Raw genomic sequence first — 16934 nt, forward strand, 5'->3', positions numbered from 1 at the left:
GTGTTCAAACTTGATTTAACAAGTAACCATTTAAAAAGAAATTAAAATATTTATAATAAAAGAAATATTCATTGTAACAAAAAATGAAAATGCATATTTGTTGGCTTTAAAAAATTATTATAGAAAACAAACAATGACATGTAGTAAAAATATTTCCCTCACTTTGAGCCATAAATATATATTTGGTTGTTGATTTTAAGTAACATAATTTTATATCAAATTTGAAGACAGATAAAATTCTTATATGTTTATTTTTAATTGCTAGAAAAACGTATAATATTTATACATTTTCAAAATATTACAATATAAAATTTAAAAAGTATTTGAAAATATATGTTAACTAGTATATTCTTACATGCATATTAACTCTGGATCTATCAAGCAAGGAGAGAGATCAAATCTCTTAAGGTGAAAACCTCTTTTTTGAGTACAATATTGCAAGAAAGGTTTTCTCCTCAAGAGATTTGATCCCTCTAAGAGCTTGATAGATCCAAAGTTTTAATTAATAATTTTATTTTTTATTTTCATTTTCATTTTTATGTAAGTTGAGTAGGTCAAAATATTTAGATAGCATAATATAACATGAAATTACAACATCCCTTCCATACTGGGATATAAAGTGTCACTGCCTCATGCTAGTTGAGACTAAAGTCCATGCATGAGCATGGTGTGGCACCGCCTAACTTTTTCATTTCACCACTACTCAAGTTTACGAACTACACTGACCTGACGCAACTCACTCGATTGGACACCTTTCGATGCCCTTTCTTGAACTATCCTCATGCCTATGTCGCACTTCGTCTGCATGCCCATCAGACCTATTGCGTTCAGTGGGCACCTGACTCACCCATTGTATATTTGGTTAGTTAAACATGCTTAGTGACTCGTCCATCAATTATGTACGTGCACCCCTATGAATTTCCCTTATGAATTCGGTAAAATGCCTCCATTGCCCGAGTTCATTTTTTTGACTCTCTTGCCCGTGTGGGTGGTCTCGGATGCCCCTTGGTCATGATGCAAACTCAAGACCCTAACATCCTCCCCCACTCTAAAAAACTTGTCTCCTAGGACAACACCATATCAAAAAAATCCATTACCAAGTCCAAATGTCACAAAGTGTCACAAATCCAACATTAAATGTCCATGTTGCATGAACTCTTTGTTCTCCATCGCATGAACCTTCACCAAGTTTCGTTAATCTATGTGGGTAAGACTCCTCAATCCATGGTAATCATCCTCAACTCATTGCAAACCTCCATACTTCCTCATCTCGTCGAAGGCTACTCCGTCCAACTCAAATTCATTCTACGGTTGCAACTCATATCATGCCAACCCCCCATGTATCGCCATCATCATGTAAACTACTGCTATGAAACTCCAACTCAACTCCACCATGCATATGTGCACTGCATCGTCCCATGACTTGAACTAGTTGGGTGATCAGTCCAGCCATCACATCCAAATCATGAGAATGCACCTCCTCATGCCATTGTCAGTCATTTCTCCAGCATCCTATAACATCTTAAACTTGATCAAGAACTCTTCCCATCACTCCAATATTGAATGTTCCATACCTAGGTCCATAAAGAAACCCCATCTCATTTGCAATACGCTGCCCATCAATGTTCTCAAAGGGGTAAGTCTAGACCTACCTAATCATCTCATTCATGTGCTTCCCAACAAGGCACCTCCATCTTCGTAACTCCATCCAACTCCAAGGTGACTCCTCCTATTGTATCCATCAAGTCACTCCTCATGAACATATCCCATATTATGTGTAAGATATGCATCCCATACTGCATCAAAGTCAAGTACCAAATTGATCTCATCTCCTCAATGAATCAGATACTCCAACACCACCAAAGTATGAAGTCCTCATCGGATACAACTCTCTCAAGTCATCTTGAGCTCCTATGAACCATATCCATCCAAAGAATTGACAATAATACTTGTATCAATCTCAAGTGCCATCAAAAGTTACCTCTGCCCTCTTGGTCGCATGAATGTCGTCATAGGTGGCCCATGTCTCCTTGAAAATGACCATGACCTTGTTATTCAAATGTATCCAACATACCCATGGGTTCATTTGCAAAATATCTCCATGTCACATCATCAAGTCCATATTTCCCAACATCCCTACCTTGGCACTCCTCCTTAATGCCCATATGTGACATCTCTACAATTACTCTCGCTTGATGCCTCTACGCAATGTCTACCATCTTTGCATCACCTTCAACTTGATGCCCATAACTTCAGCTGCCCAACCTGTCTACTCTAGTATACCCAACTCAAATTCAGTCATCACATCCTTATCTTTGGTTCAGTTTAGTGCCCTTGGTCATTTTACATTCATATCGTATTGCAAGTCCACTCCTTCATCGTTGTCTCCCCCACTAAATGTCAACCAAGACTACCACATGGCCTCAACAAAGCTGTAACAAAGAAGTCTGCCCAAGTCATGTCAAGTATCCTTCATTTCTATTTGGTGTGCCCTTCCTTTTTTCTATCCATGATTCATGTCGGGAACTTATCCAATTTTCTACTTGGCTAAGCATGACTCATCCAATGCAACAATCATTTTTTCTTGCTACCAAATTGTAAAAGATTCCATCATAATCTTCCATTGAAGAACTACCCATTGCATTGGAAAAAAAAATACTTCCTTTTCCAATATTTTCATATGGCCCATCCTCTAAAATTTCCAATGAAATGCAAGTCACAAAAATACTTACATTTTAATGACGTCTCTCCATGTCAGTGCCTTGTTCCTTTAATGTCTGCAGTGTGTAGGAATTTAGTCCAACTTGGGAAAGTGTCATTGCACCAAGTTCCCCCTCTTCCATCAACACATCTGCAACAAATTCTTCATCATATATCATAACTTCTTCTTCCTCTTTGTTGCAATCAATAACTTCATCCTGCCCCATTACCCAACCAAGTTGAAGAAGCCCTTCTTTCACATTTTATTCCAACACTTCTAGTTTTGCTCGAAACCTTGGTTTTTCTTCTTTAATGCGCTTCAACCTATATAAGGTTTTAACAAGTCTCTCACAACACTCTTCCATTGTTCAAACTGACTGGGCCCCTTAGTGTGCCTCTGGCCAAACCAAACTTCCCTTATGTTGCACTGCACCCAACTACTTCAATTTCTACAAAGCCCACTTTCTACAAAATGGGTTATGATTGCATATGTCACAACATCATGCTAGTGGAGACTAAAATCTGCACCTGAGCATGGTGTGGCACCGCCTAACTTTTTCGTTTCACCACTGCTCAAGTTTACAAACTATGCCTTCACCAACACTTCGTCAATATTCATTAAGTGTTCACTTTCTTCAATAATGCAACGAAAATCAACAATGTTTTATCTTCTTTAACAATTACTTCATAACATGTGTGATCCAATAAACATCAATAAAATAATGTACACACATTTATGAAGGGAGGGGGAAATTCCCCAAATAAGTCTGCCCCAAATATAAACTTTTGTAATAATATACAAAGTTACAATTTTTACAGTGTGGTGGCAGTTTCCTAGCAACTTGCCCACTGGTTTGCTAATTTGTGGAGCTTGCAATGAAACACTGCCCAACCTCTGCCTATACCGTGTAACTTGTTCATCTAATCAATACGATTTTTTCCTACTCGTTTAGCACATGAAGCTCGTGCAGAAACCCCATTCAAAAAAACGTGTAGAAAAATCGTGTCCTTTAGCAACTTGTGAAGAAACTCTGTTCAGAAACCCATGTAGAAAAATTGTGTCATTCAACAACTCATGCAAAAAACCCATTCAAAATTTCATGTAGAAAACCCATTCAGCAACTCATTCACAAAACGCGTTTAGAAAATCTGTTTAGAAAACTCGTTCAATCACTGGTTCTGCCCACCCTAGGCAAATGCCTGCCCTGCCTTGCCCTCCCACAGTTCCTCTTGCCTTGAACTGTTATTCACATTTTTAAACTTAATTTCATTTGGTTGATGATCCCTCGAACGAATTCCATTGTTCCAATATATATGCATCTCTCTTGAACGATTTCCCAACCATCATATATATTTGTTTGGGTCAGTGTCCTCACTTCATTTAGCTAACTCGACTCAGTTGGGTGGATGCCCTCTGATGCCCTTGCACTTCCTTCATTTGACCTGACTCGACCCATTCAGGTGGACGCCCTCCAACGCTCTCATGCGCACTCACCCAAACTGTCTACATGCCCGTGTCATACTTCGTGCGCATGAACTTTGCACCCATTGTGTTGGGCAGGTGCCTGCCTCACCCATCACATGTTTGTTCAGTTAAACGCACACATTGACTCACCCCTCAATCTCGCCCATATGCGTTCGGTTAAACCCGTTCATCGCTTGATTTCATTTGTTTGACTCTCTTGCTCATGTGGTTGGTCCCAGGCACCTTTTGGTCACGATGCCAACTCGAGGCCATAACAAAGAGTCTCTCTTGGCCCAAAAATGTGATAGAATTAAATTTATAAATATTTAAATTGGGAAATGAAAGATGGTTTTTGAGCATGTGGTATTGATGAGCCATGGTATGGGCCCACGGTATGGTATGGTTATCCATGAAAAAGTGGGGTGAGTATCCATGGTTAAAGATCTTATTATATTGTAAGTATTATTTTGATTGTGAAATGAGAGATGTTTTTAGGGTATATGGGTATTGGGTCATGGTATGGCATGGTTAATAATATCCATGGTAAAGTGGGGAGAATATCTATGATTAAAAATATTGTTATATTGTAAGTGTTAAGTTTTTATGTGCTTATTAATGAAATTTAAATATGGTCAGAAAATTATTATTATTTTAGTTTATATGGTAAAATGGATCTTAATTTATAAAAAGTATTTATATACCATATTTTAATGTGATAGAATTGTAGATATATCTCAAAAGTAATTATAATCTTTTTTCTTTTAGATTTAATTAAAAAAATGTTATAAAATTAAATTCAAATAAAATATCTATAATATATTTTGATTGTGAAATAAGAGATCCTTTTTAGGCATGGTGTACTGATCAGCCATGGTACTGTAACAAATCATATTTACAGGTTAATAATATCGATGGCAAAGTGGAGGTGAATATCCATGGTTAAACATATTGTTATATTGTAAGTTTATTGTAAGAATTAAAGTTTTTATGTGCTTATCAATTAAGTTTAAATATGGTTAAAACACCATTATTCTATTTTATAAGGTAAAATGGATGTTTACTCATTGTTTCTACTTATATGTTATATATTTTGAAGTAGTACGTATATTATGATTTTTTAATCTAAAAACTTATTAGTAATTTTATGAATAAAAATAACATTACAATGTAACAGATTGAATTTTATTATTTTTATTTCTTTTCACTTTTTACGGACACTACGACATTTCCCTCATATTGGGCTTTATATTAATTTTAACATGTAAATGTTTGTCAATCCTTTACATATTATAAATTAGACATATTAATAAATTCAACATAGGAAGCCAACATGTAAAAATGTTGACAAGCTTTCTTACATGACATCTACACATCACCCCTATATAGTTAAAAAAAACCATTTTAATGTTAAACATAATAAAATATTTGAATGTTATTCCTGAATAAAATGGTTCAATTTAAACTATGTATTAAAGAAAGGAAATAAATTGTGTATATATTATATAAAATAATTTGACAAAATAGTTTTTTATGTTTAAAATATTTCAATGTGGCTCATTATTCTATATTTTTTCCCTTTCTAGGTATATACTCCTTGTTAATTTTATTCAATATCCAACAAAATATTGTTGGAATTATAATTTTAAGCTATACAATGTATACAATCTAAGTGCTTAAGGGATTTAAAATGCATTTAAATTTTGAAAATTACACAAACTTATTCCAATAATCTTTCTTGGATTTCTGAAAAAATTGACCAAGTATGTATACCTAAAAAGGGCCTAAACATAGAAGAGTGAGACCTATAGAAATATTTTAATAATAAAAATGATTTTTTTGAATTTCTTTATACAATATACACATAGTTTTTGTTTTGTTTTCTCTTTTTCTAAGCTATTTAGTGTATACAATCCAATTCTCTAAGCAAAATTTTAAGCTAATCTATTTGTACACTTAAAAGTGAAATTTAAACATTGAAATTTACACATGGTGTATGTGTTTGTGGAGACAGATGTATCTATCAAACACTTTGAGGGGTTAAATCTTTTGAGATGAAAACCATTTTTCAAATTTTACACTCTAAAAGAAATATACAACTCAACAAAATTTATTTCTATCAACGCTTGCTAAATCCGTAATTCAAATGCATACATCTATGTTAATTTCAAATACATACATGTATAGTAGTTTGAGATATATACATCTATACTGGTTATGGCTCAACAATCCAACTATCCATTCTCTAAACCTAATGATCTGTGATTCGGATATATACATCTATACTCGTTATGGCTCAACAATCCAAATGTTGAACTATCCATTGTCTAAACTTAATGAGCCACTCATTTATTGATAGGCTTAGTGTGTAACATTCGTCTATAACACAGTGAAATAAAATTTCTTCTGGTATGTTTAGAAATTAATTCTCTATCTAGGTAACACATGTGACTATAATATCTACACGATCATTATTTAGGATTTGTATGAAATATTCGGTTATTGGTTTAGTCTACATTAGTATCCCAAAAATGCTCATTTTATGATTGAATAATTTATAAAAGGCATATGTCGTGCTTACACCATAAGTATTTATATTTTAAGTTACTTAAATAATTCCACATAATTCGTATGGAATAAATTAGACTTATGCCCATTTATAATATGATGGATCTATTAAGTCGTTTTTTATTCTCTTTTATGATCCTCTTTTGACTATGGTAGCAATATATACGTATAGATATATTCGTATTCCCTCCCTAATATATGCCAGGCTTACTGTTTTATATATATTTATATAAGGGTTAGAGACTCCACCCCTTTCCCCCTAATCCAACAATGTAAAGGTTAGAATTATACTTATTCTTCACTCATAGACATTTGAGTAAAATCTTTGTTTTAAATGTTCTAATGACTTGGTGGGTCATGACTTCCCTTGCTCTATTCCAGAGGTGGCATATGACTATATTATGGGGACCATTGTTTGGGCACATGGTTTAGTTTGATTGTGATGCAGGAGCATCTGAATGAAGAGGCGACAACTAGGAGATATTTCTTGTTATTTTAATTTTCGTTTTATTTTGACAAATAGAGAGGAAAAAAATTTAAGTTTCTGTGTCATTTAGTTTCATTTTTGTCATTTTAAATTAAGGTTGAATCAACTATTGTTAGTTCTTAAATTAAGTAAACAGATTAAGTTAGGATTTGTAAAGAACTGTTTGAAGAAACTGTTGAGCAATTGTTTCATAACTGAGGAACAATTCCTCAAACTGTAAAAGAAATTGTTAATGATGTATTGAAAATGAAACAAGAAACAAAAGTAGAGAGTTAGCCGAATTAGAGTATGGTTGTAAGCCTATAGGCGGAATGTAAAAGAAGCCACTGGTATTAGGAGAGCAGGCCATAGAGAGAGACGGAGTCTTAATATGTTTCCCTTGTTTATTTGTTGTGTGAAAAGTGGTGGGCCCCAGTATTGCAGCAATAATGCTGCAACTCTCTTCTTTAATTTTATCAACCGAGTAGTTCGTAACAAACTTGGAAGCGATGGTGTTGTATGCACAAGTACTAGGTCTTGCCGCAGCTGTCACTTGATTAGCTGGCACAAGTCCGCTAGGAGCTTAAGCCAACTTCTATGAGCTCTTAGAAGAAGCTTTTTAACTGATGGATGAAAGCTTACTCAAAGGGGGCTAATCTACTTGCAGAAAGAAACTGAAAGCGGAAAGGAAATGCGAACCCTAGCAAACCCTAGTTTTACCGACTAACCCTACTAGTGCAAGAAAAATGATGAAAGCTACAGAAAGGAATGCCATTGACTCTTAGAAAGGTAAAATGCATGTGTCTAAGCTACTTCTATAGTAAAATCTGAAGAAAACATCTTTTTGTATTTTTGAATAAGTTGTCAGAATTATCATGCATGTGCTTTAACTGTTTTTCACTGTGCAGAGGTGGATTGGTGAAAGGGAATGCTTGCAGGAGGTCGGGAAGGTTCAGAGAGGGCCTAAGGGGTCCCTAGCACCCTTCCAAAGAGTTTCACAGTGATCGGATCTCAAGAAACCACTTTCGTAAGCTTCTACAGGAAGTCTGCAGGGGTTCTACAGGATGTTCTGGAATTTCTACACGATGTCTGTAATTTTCTACAGGATGTTCAGAAATGGGATTTTGGAGGGTTGATGGGTGAAGGAAGGTGGAGAAGTGGGTATGGAGGCTGGATAAGGGTGTGAGGAGGTCCAGGACTTGGTGGATGGAGCTGAGAGGTGATCAGGATGGTTGGATTTGTTCAAGGAGGGATAAGGCAATGTTGCACAAAAATATGAAAATTAGGTCAAAGAGAGGGAACATGGAAAATGCAAGGCAAGGATTTGAAGTAGAGGATGGAGCAGGTGTAGGTTGATGGAGTACGGGCAGATAGAGAGTTATTATGGTGCTCTGCAAGTTATTTTTCAAATGAAGACTTGGAAAACCAATGACCTAGCTACTTTACTCTAAGCTGACCTAAATAACATCAAGGAGAACAAACAGAAATCTAATTGTGACAAAACCATGTGAAGTAACTATGCAAAGAAGCAATCATGAATTAAAACATGTAACCACAACTAATATCAATCTTTGCAAATGAAAATCTAACACTAATGATTGCATGGTGAAGCAAACACAGTGTTTTTGGTGGCAGCAAGGTCACCTTGATCCCAACTCCTGATCCCACTGAGGGAGAGGTGAAATTAGAGGTGCTTGATGGTCTTTTTCTAAAAATTGTCCCTGTTATTAACCTATGAAATCAATTTGAACATGAAAATCTATTTTAATCATCAAAAACAACTTAAATAACAAAACAAGATTTAAATCTAAATAGCAGATTTTATTCTAAGAATGTAGCAAGAACACATAAAAGTAAACAAAGGAGTTACTGGGCACTTGAGTTGGGCCCAACCCCAAGAGCTACAGCCTCCTAAGAGAGATTTAGAGCTGGTACAAAGCTGGATTCATCTTTATTGAGCAAGAAAAGAAGAGTTACATCAAAAACTGTCCACAAAGGAAAGCTTGAAAATGTGCTGAAATGCAAAGCTAATCTACTGACTAAAATCGAACTACAAACTAGCTAACTTCTGCCTACAAAGTGACTAACTGAAATGAGGCTCTAAGCCCTCTTATTTATACAAATTGAGGACCCCAATAGCCCTCCTAAACTTTAGGAACTCGGCTGCTAAGACTTGTAGTTAACAGCACTTTTACTAGCACTTGCTCGGCTGCCCTTGTGATAATCGATTTGGTGGCCCTTGAACTCCGAGTTGATGGTGGAGAATTCAAGTTAAGGGCCCATAAATGAAGGGGACACCTTCCTAAAAATCCTCTCCCTTTTTCTCCCACGAATTTGGCTGCCAAGTGCTCATTAAAACCTTTGATTTTGTCACAAAATTGACTAAAAATCTGCACAAAGCACCCATTAGACTTGTTGGCATAATGACTTACCCAATTCACTCTATTAGCATAAATATAATAAAAAACATGCAATAAACTAATGAGAATGGTGGATTAAGTCGAATTAGGAGGTTGAATGAGCCCATATAATTATCCATTTTTGGGACTCATCATCGCCCCCCTACTGAAAGTGTTGCTCATCCTCTGAGCAACCAATCTATCTCCTTATCTTTGATGGCCTTGGTGGCCTCCCTATCATGCCAAGCTTCTGAAGTGATGTCCTCTTCTCGGTCATGAAACCATGCTTTTCTCTCTGCTTCTTCCCACTGCCTATGCTCCTTTTCCTAGAGAATTCTCAGCTTCCTGTAGAACTGTCTTAGCATCCTGTAGAGAGGCCTTTGTGTCCAACATTTTCATTCTTTCTCTCAAGGTGGATGTCTTCGGGCTTCCCTGTTCATAGGTTATGGATGCCTTGTAGGGAGACCTCTCCTTTTATGTAGCTAGGGTGTCTACAATCGTGATTGGTTCTTTTGATGGTGGTTGGGGTCTGCCAGTCTTTATCCTCATGCTCCTTCTTGCCTTAATATACAGGGAAGGCTCCCTCTTTTGCTTCCTTTTCTACTTTGGAGACGTGCTTAGGGTGGCCAGCACAGCTGCTGCCTCCCTGGCTAAAATCTCAGGCGATTTTCCCTTTTTGTTCCTCTGTTTCTAGACTTCCTGTAGAAAGTCCTGCGCTAACTGTTTTTTGGCTTCCTGTAGAAACTGTTTTAACTGTTTTGGTTTGCTTGGCTGCATGTGGCTGTTCCTCCTTTTTTCCTCTTCTTTTGTATTCTCTGCCTCTGTTAGCTTGCTTCCTCACACTCTGTTTTGGCTTTCTTCTCATCTTGTTTAGCTTCTGCCTTCTCTGTTGTAGTCTTTTTCTTTTCTGTTCTTCCTTTGTTTTGCCCTCTGCTTGAATGATTTGTGCTCCCTCATCATTGGTTTTTTCACATTCTCCAAGCCTAATTCTTCCCTAGAATTGCATCGCTTCTTTTGCATAAACATGCAACAAATAAAATTGTTTGTTTTCTTCTTCTCTTGAAGCCAAAAATTTTGCAAAAACCCGTGTTTTCTTCTAAAAAGATAGCTCATTGTCCCTCTTGTAAACTTGTTATTGTTCCTGGAATTTTCGTGTTTTTCACAACAACAACTTCCAATTTTTCCTCTCTTCAAACTTTTCCAACCTGAATTTGCTCCTTAGTTTTTTAAAAGAAATCAAATTTTTGACAGATTAGAGAACAAATAACATAGTTTTTTTCTTCTAGAAAGTGGACAGTCTTGCAAATTCATTCTTTCACACAAGCTTAGTTCTTATGGTTGCATCTCTCTTTTTAGAAGAAGGTGAGAAAGAAGAAGCTAGATTTTGAATGCAAAGGGAAAAAAGAACTGTGTAGAACTCAGAAAATATGCAAGCAGAATTTTCACCTTTTTTCAATGTGCAGGCAGACTTTTCCTCTCATTTTTTTAATTTAATTCTGTGTTCAATTCAGCATTTTGCACCAACAAATCATGCACAACGAAGTTTCCCCAATCCTACCTCGTTTGGAGCTTGAAATTCGCTGAAAATCCCAGGTTTTCTCTCTGCATGGTTGTTTTCTGCGTTTCCTGTAGAAGACTTCCTGTAGAATGGAACTGCACTTCCTGTAGAGCCCAATAGGTGGGAATTTTTTTTAAAAAATGGTAGAAATCTTGAGAAATCAGGTAGGAATCTTACAGAGGACCACTGGTTAACTGATCTGGACGTGGTGGACGCGTGCTCTAGTTGTGACCGCAATTGGACAGAGAGTGGTGAGAGTCAGTCGATCATTTTTGTAATTGCTGCGTGATTGGTGATGAGGGAGTGAAGTGGCCAGGTGTACGTGGCCACATGCAGATGGTAGTGTTGCTCATGAACTGTATGTTTTCCCCCTGTAATCACTGCCATCAATTGCACTGAGGTTTAAACGGCCAACACTCCCGGTTGTTTTAATTTTCACGTGAGTCGGCTGTCCACGTGTACTGCATGACTTCCAGCTGAGTGCTAGAGAAGGCAATGTCGGGTTAACCTTGCTAGATTCGTGGCTTAATCCCACCATTCCATTTGTTCATGCAGTTCTTCAATTAGATTCATGCAATAGAGGAACAAGTTTTAGTCACATACCTGGAAGTCGAATGTGGTTGTTGTGAGGTGCTTTTTGCTGCTACATGCAATTGTTTCGGTGGTTGCATGATGGATTGACTACTGATTCATGGCTGTTTTCTTGTGTAGGTATCCTCTGGTTGGATCCACACTGCAGGAGCTAGCTTCCACGTTCAGATCTGCACCCTCAAGCTGCTTATGTTGAATTTTCACAGGATAGAAACTTGTTTTCGCCATTTCTCCCGAACGATAGAGCGGATCGATATGAAACTTTCTAAGCATGTTCCTATCATCATTATGCACCTCCCATAGCAAAATTGCAATCAATGGATGCACAGATTTTGATAAAAATTGAAAATGGCTGAATATTACAGAGATCAATTTCTTGGAAATCGTGAATTGGAATCGGTTGAAATTGCTTGGGTAGGTTGCTATCATCCATGTGCATCTCCCCATGAAACAGGTTTTGAAACAGATGCACGGATATGGAGAAAATGCAAAAATGGCTGAAGGTGATGGAGGCTGATTTCTTGGAAATCGTGCACTGGAATTGGCTGAAACTGCAAAAGAATGTTGCCATCATCCCTGTACAACTCCTTGTGAAATGGTTTTGAAAATGGATGCACGGTTTTCAAGCTAGGTAAAAAACAAATTCTATTCTATGTATTTTTTCTTCAAAGCATTCTGCAAGTTTTTTGCATGGTAAAAAAATGAGCTTGGGCTGTGATGCAGGCATGGAAATGATGGAGGAGGAGTTTGAAGATTGTAGGAGGACTTCTGAACCCTTGAGGAAGCTATCATGTTCGCCAAACTACCATTTTGAAATCCATTTCTAGCTTCCTTTAATTTCTACAGGAACTTCCTGTAGAAGCACAATGAGGTGGAAGAAATGATGGAGAAAGGTGAGGGATGGAAACAGGGCTGCTTGCAGGCCTAACCAACAGATTCCAACCATCAGATTCCCTTTTAAAATTGAATTTGGTTCATCTGAAGGTTCTGCAGGATGTTTCAGAACTTCTTGTAGAAACACCTGGAACTTCCTGTAGAAAATTCTGGAACTTCCTGTAGAAAGCCAAAGCTTAACCTGAATGTGACCAAATCCTAGGAGAGGTGAGTGGCCATGGAGGGAGTGTCTGAAGGGATGTCCTGGAGCCTGGTACGAACTCCTGTCCTCGTTTGCACACCCCTCTTTTCTTGCAAAGTATTCACTCCAACCTGCAATTTTTCACAGAGATTAGTCCTGCTTTCTTTTTTTTTTTTGTTCTTTTTTCTTTTCTCTTTTTTTTTGAAAACAACTAGGGCAATTCATGGAGGTTTTCACCCTAATTTCCTGCCTTAGGTTCCTCCAAGGGAGGTTTTCACCCAGGGATCTTATTCTCTTTTTATTTTCTCTTCTTTCCAACCCATTGACCTCCTCATGGAGGTTTTCAATCAATGAGCCAATCTAAGGCGCCTCCGAGGAGGTTTTCACCTTAGATTTTTATTTTCTTCTTATTTTCATTTTTTCTCTTTTTCCCTTTTTTCTTTTTTTTCTTCTACCCTACCCTACTTAAAAAACAAAATCATTTTCAAGTGTAAGAATACTTCCAATGGAGCCATGTGCACATCAAGATTAGAGACAAAATGATGTGGAGGCTTGAAATGCATGCTTTGACAGCTATCCGGATTTCATAGACCAAATGATCTGACTTTGAAGGGATCAAACATAGCTGAGGAAGAGAGTACCGCTGCAACTTAGTGACTGTCAGGAACCATATCTCAATATAGCTTTGATATCCTTGGTCCTTTTGCTGAGCTGGATCATTCTTCGTGTCATCTTCTATCATGACCCTCACATCTTCCTCTTTTTTCTGATTTTTCTGTTGACTACATGGAGGGTTTGATGGTAACCATGAGGGAGCTTTCTTGATCTCTGCTTCTGATGTCTTCTCTTCATCAAGTGCAGCCCATGGTGCTTTGATCTTCTCTTTTGAATCTTCTTTTGCCTTTGGTCCTTCAATGTTGTCAATATAATCTCTGCTTTGCAACACTCTTCCTGAGCTATGGTGAAGATCATTGAGCTCAAGAGGAGTCATTTGGACATGTTGTGTCTCAGCATTGCAATTGTGTTGAGCTGCTCCAATGGGAAAGTTTGGGAATGGTGGTACAGGTAGTTGAGTGGGGGTGTATATTTGAGATGGATGTGGATGGGGTTGTGGTTGGGCAGGTGATGGAGGCAAATGAGCGGGAGGAGAGTTGTACTAGGGCCTCCACCCCTGATGAGGTGCATTCCACTAAGGTTGTGGCTGAGAATAAGAGTGAAATGAATGAGCAACTGGTTGGGCATAATATGGATCTGTGAAGGAACAAGGAGGAGGTGTGAACCAGGAAGGATGAGTAGGGGGACCCCAAGAAGGCATGAAAGTGGCTTGATAGGGGTCATAATAGGTCTCAAATGTCCCTTGCAGTTCCTGCTGGTAAGATGTAGGTCCATGTGGCCTCCTTTGGTTCATATAATAGAGTGATTCAGTGGCTCCTTTGGTTCTCTGATATGCAGCTTTAATTCCAGGCAAGGAAGGGCACTGATTCGTAGGATGGTATTCTTCACAGACGAAACATACTTCTAGCGAGTGCATTGGACATTCGTCCCTAGGATGCTTTCTAGTGCACCTAGGACAAAAGATGTCCAAAGCCCTCTTGGCTTCCTCTTGGTTCCTTTGGATCTGCAAGGTATCCAGTTGCATGGAAAGAAACTACCTCATCTCTCTCTTGAAATCTTCCATCTGATTTGAAAATTCGTTTTTGGATAAGGTACTGCTCCCAACATTTCTGCTTGTAGCCATTTTCTCTAGAGGAATGGTTTCTTCTTCTTCTCCCCTAGAGGTTCTTCAAATATGTCTTGATTTCCACCGAGGGTTCTTTAATCACAGACATCGAAGAAGAGAGAAGGTTGGCTGTGTGAAGCAGTGGGGGTGTTGTGCAATCATTTCTCTGAATTATCTTTACTCCTACAAGGCACGAAAGAAATTCTTTTTGGTTTTTTTTTGCTTTTTTCTACTTGTACCTACAAAACTAAAAGAGATTGAACTGCAACTAACTATCTTGCCGAAATGAAAATGCGGAATTGAAATGAAAGCAGGAAAGGACTTATTTATTTTTCTCAAATGAAATTGCAGGAATGAAATGCTAGTCTACACTTGCAGAATTGAAATTGCGGAATTGAAATACTAATCTATGCTTACAGAATTGAAATTGCAGAATTGACTTGCTAATCTATGAAAGCGAGAAAGATCTAATCTACTGTTGCGGAAATGAAATTGCAGAATGGAAATGAAATAAACTACTTAGCAGAAGGTTATAGTAGAAAATAGAAGAAAAGCAGCAATCACCAATACTCTGACGCTTCCCCAGAAACGGCGCCCAAAAGAGTGGTGGGCCCCAGTATTGCAGCAATAATGCTGCAACTCCTGGAACTCCCATCTTTAATTTTATCAACCTGGTAGTTCGTAACAAACTTGGAAGCGACGGTGCTGTATGCATAAGTACTAGCTCTTGCCGCGGCTGTCACTTGATCAGCTGGCACAAGTCCGCTAGGAGCTTAAGCCAACTTCTTTGAGGCCTTAGAAGAAGCTTTTTAACTGATGGATGAAATCTAACTCAAAGGGGGCTAATCTACTTGTAGAAAGAAACTGAAAGCGGAAAGGAAATGCGAACCCTAGCAAACCCTAGTTTTACCGACTGACCCTACTGGTGCAAGAAAAATGATGAAAGCTACAGAAAGAAATGCCATTGACTCTTAGAAAGGTAAAATGCATGTGACTAAGCTACCACTATCCGAAGAAAACATCTTTATGTATTTTTGAATAAGTTGTCAGAATTATCATGCATGTGCTTTAACTGTTTTTGATTGTGCAGAGGTGGATTGGAGAAAGGGAATGCTTGCAGGAGGTCGGGAAGGTTCAGAGAGAGCCTAAGCGGTCTCTAGCACCATTCCAGAGAGTTTCACAGTGATTGGATCTCAAGAAACCGCTTTCGTGAGCTTTTACAGGATGTTCAGAAATGGGATTTTGTAGGGTTGATGGGTGAAGAAAGGTGGAGAAGTGGGTATGGAGGCTGGATAAGGTTGTGAGGAGGTCCAGGACTTGGTGGATGGAGCTGAGAGGTTATCAGGATGGTTGGATTTGTTCAAGGAGGGATAAGGCAATGTTGCACAAAAATATGAAAATTAGGTCAAAGAGAGGGAACGTGGAAAATGTAAGGCAAGGATTCGAACCAGAGGATGGAGCAGGTGCAAGTTGATGGAGTACGGGTAGATAGAGAGTTCTTATGGCACTCTGCAAGTTATTTTTCAAATGAAGACTTGGAAAACCAATGACCTAGCTACTTTACTCTAAGCTGACCTAAATAACAGCAAGGAGAACGAACAAAAATCTAATTGCGACAGAACCATGTGAAGTAACTATGCAAAGAAGCAGTCATGAACTGAAACATGTAACTACAACTAATATCAATCTCTGCAAATGAAAATCTAACACTAATGATTTCATGGTGAAGCAAAGACAGTGTTTTTGGTGGCAGCGGGGTCACCTTGATCCCAGCTCCTGATCCCACTGAGGGAGAGGTGAAATCAGAGGTGCTTGATGGCCTTTTTCTAAAAATCTTCCCTGTTATTAACCTATCAAATCAATCTGAACATGAAAATCTATTTTAATAATAAAAAACAACCTAAATAACAAAACAAGATTTAAATCTAAATAGCAGATTTTATTCTAAGAATGCAGCAAGAACACATAAAAGTAAACAAAGGAGGTACTGGGCACTTGAGTTGGGCCTAACCCCAAGAGCTATAGCCTCCTAAGAGAGATTTTGAGCTAGTGAAAAGCTGGATTCATCTTTATTGAGCAAGAAAAGAAGAGTTACATCAAAAACTGTCCACAAGGGAAAGCTTGAAAATGTGCTGAAATGCAAAGCTAATCTACTGACTAAAATCGAACTACAAACTAGCTAACTTCTGCCTACAAAGTGACTAACTGAAATGAGTCCCTAAGCCCTCTTATTTATACAAATTGAGGACCCCAATAGCCCTCCTAAACTTTAGGAACTCGGCTGCCAAGACTTGTAGTTAACATCACTTTTACTAGCACTTGCTCGACTGCCCTTGTGATAATCGATTTGGTGGCCCTTGAACTCCGAGCTGATGGTGGAGAATTGAAGGTAAGG

The sequence above is a fragment of the Pinus tabuliformis genome, chromosome 5_2, assembly GCF_031772625.1.
Source record: "Pinus tabuliformis cultivar Carrire ecotype Pingquan chromosome 5_2, CPIR1, whole genome shotgun sequence".
NCBI classification, from domain to species: Eukaryota; Viridiplantae; Streptophyta; class Pinopsida; order Pinales; family Pinaceae; genus Pinus; species Pinus tabuliformis.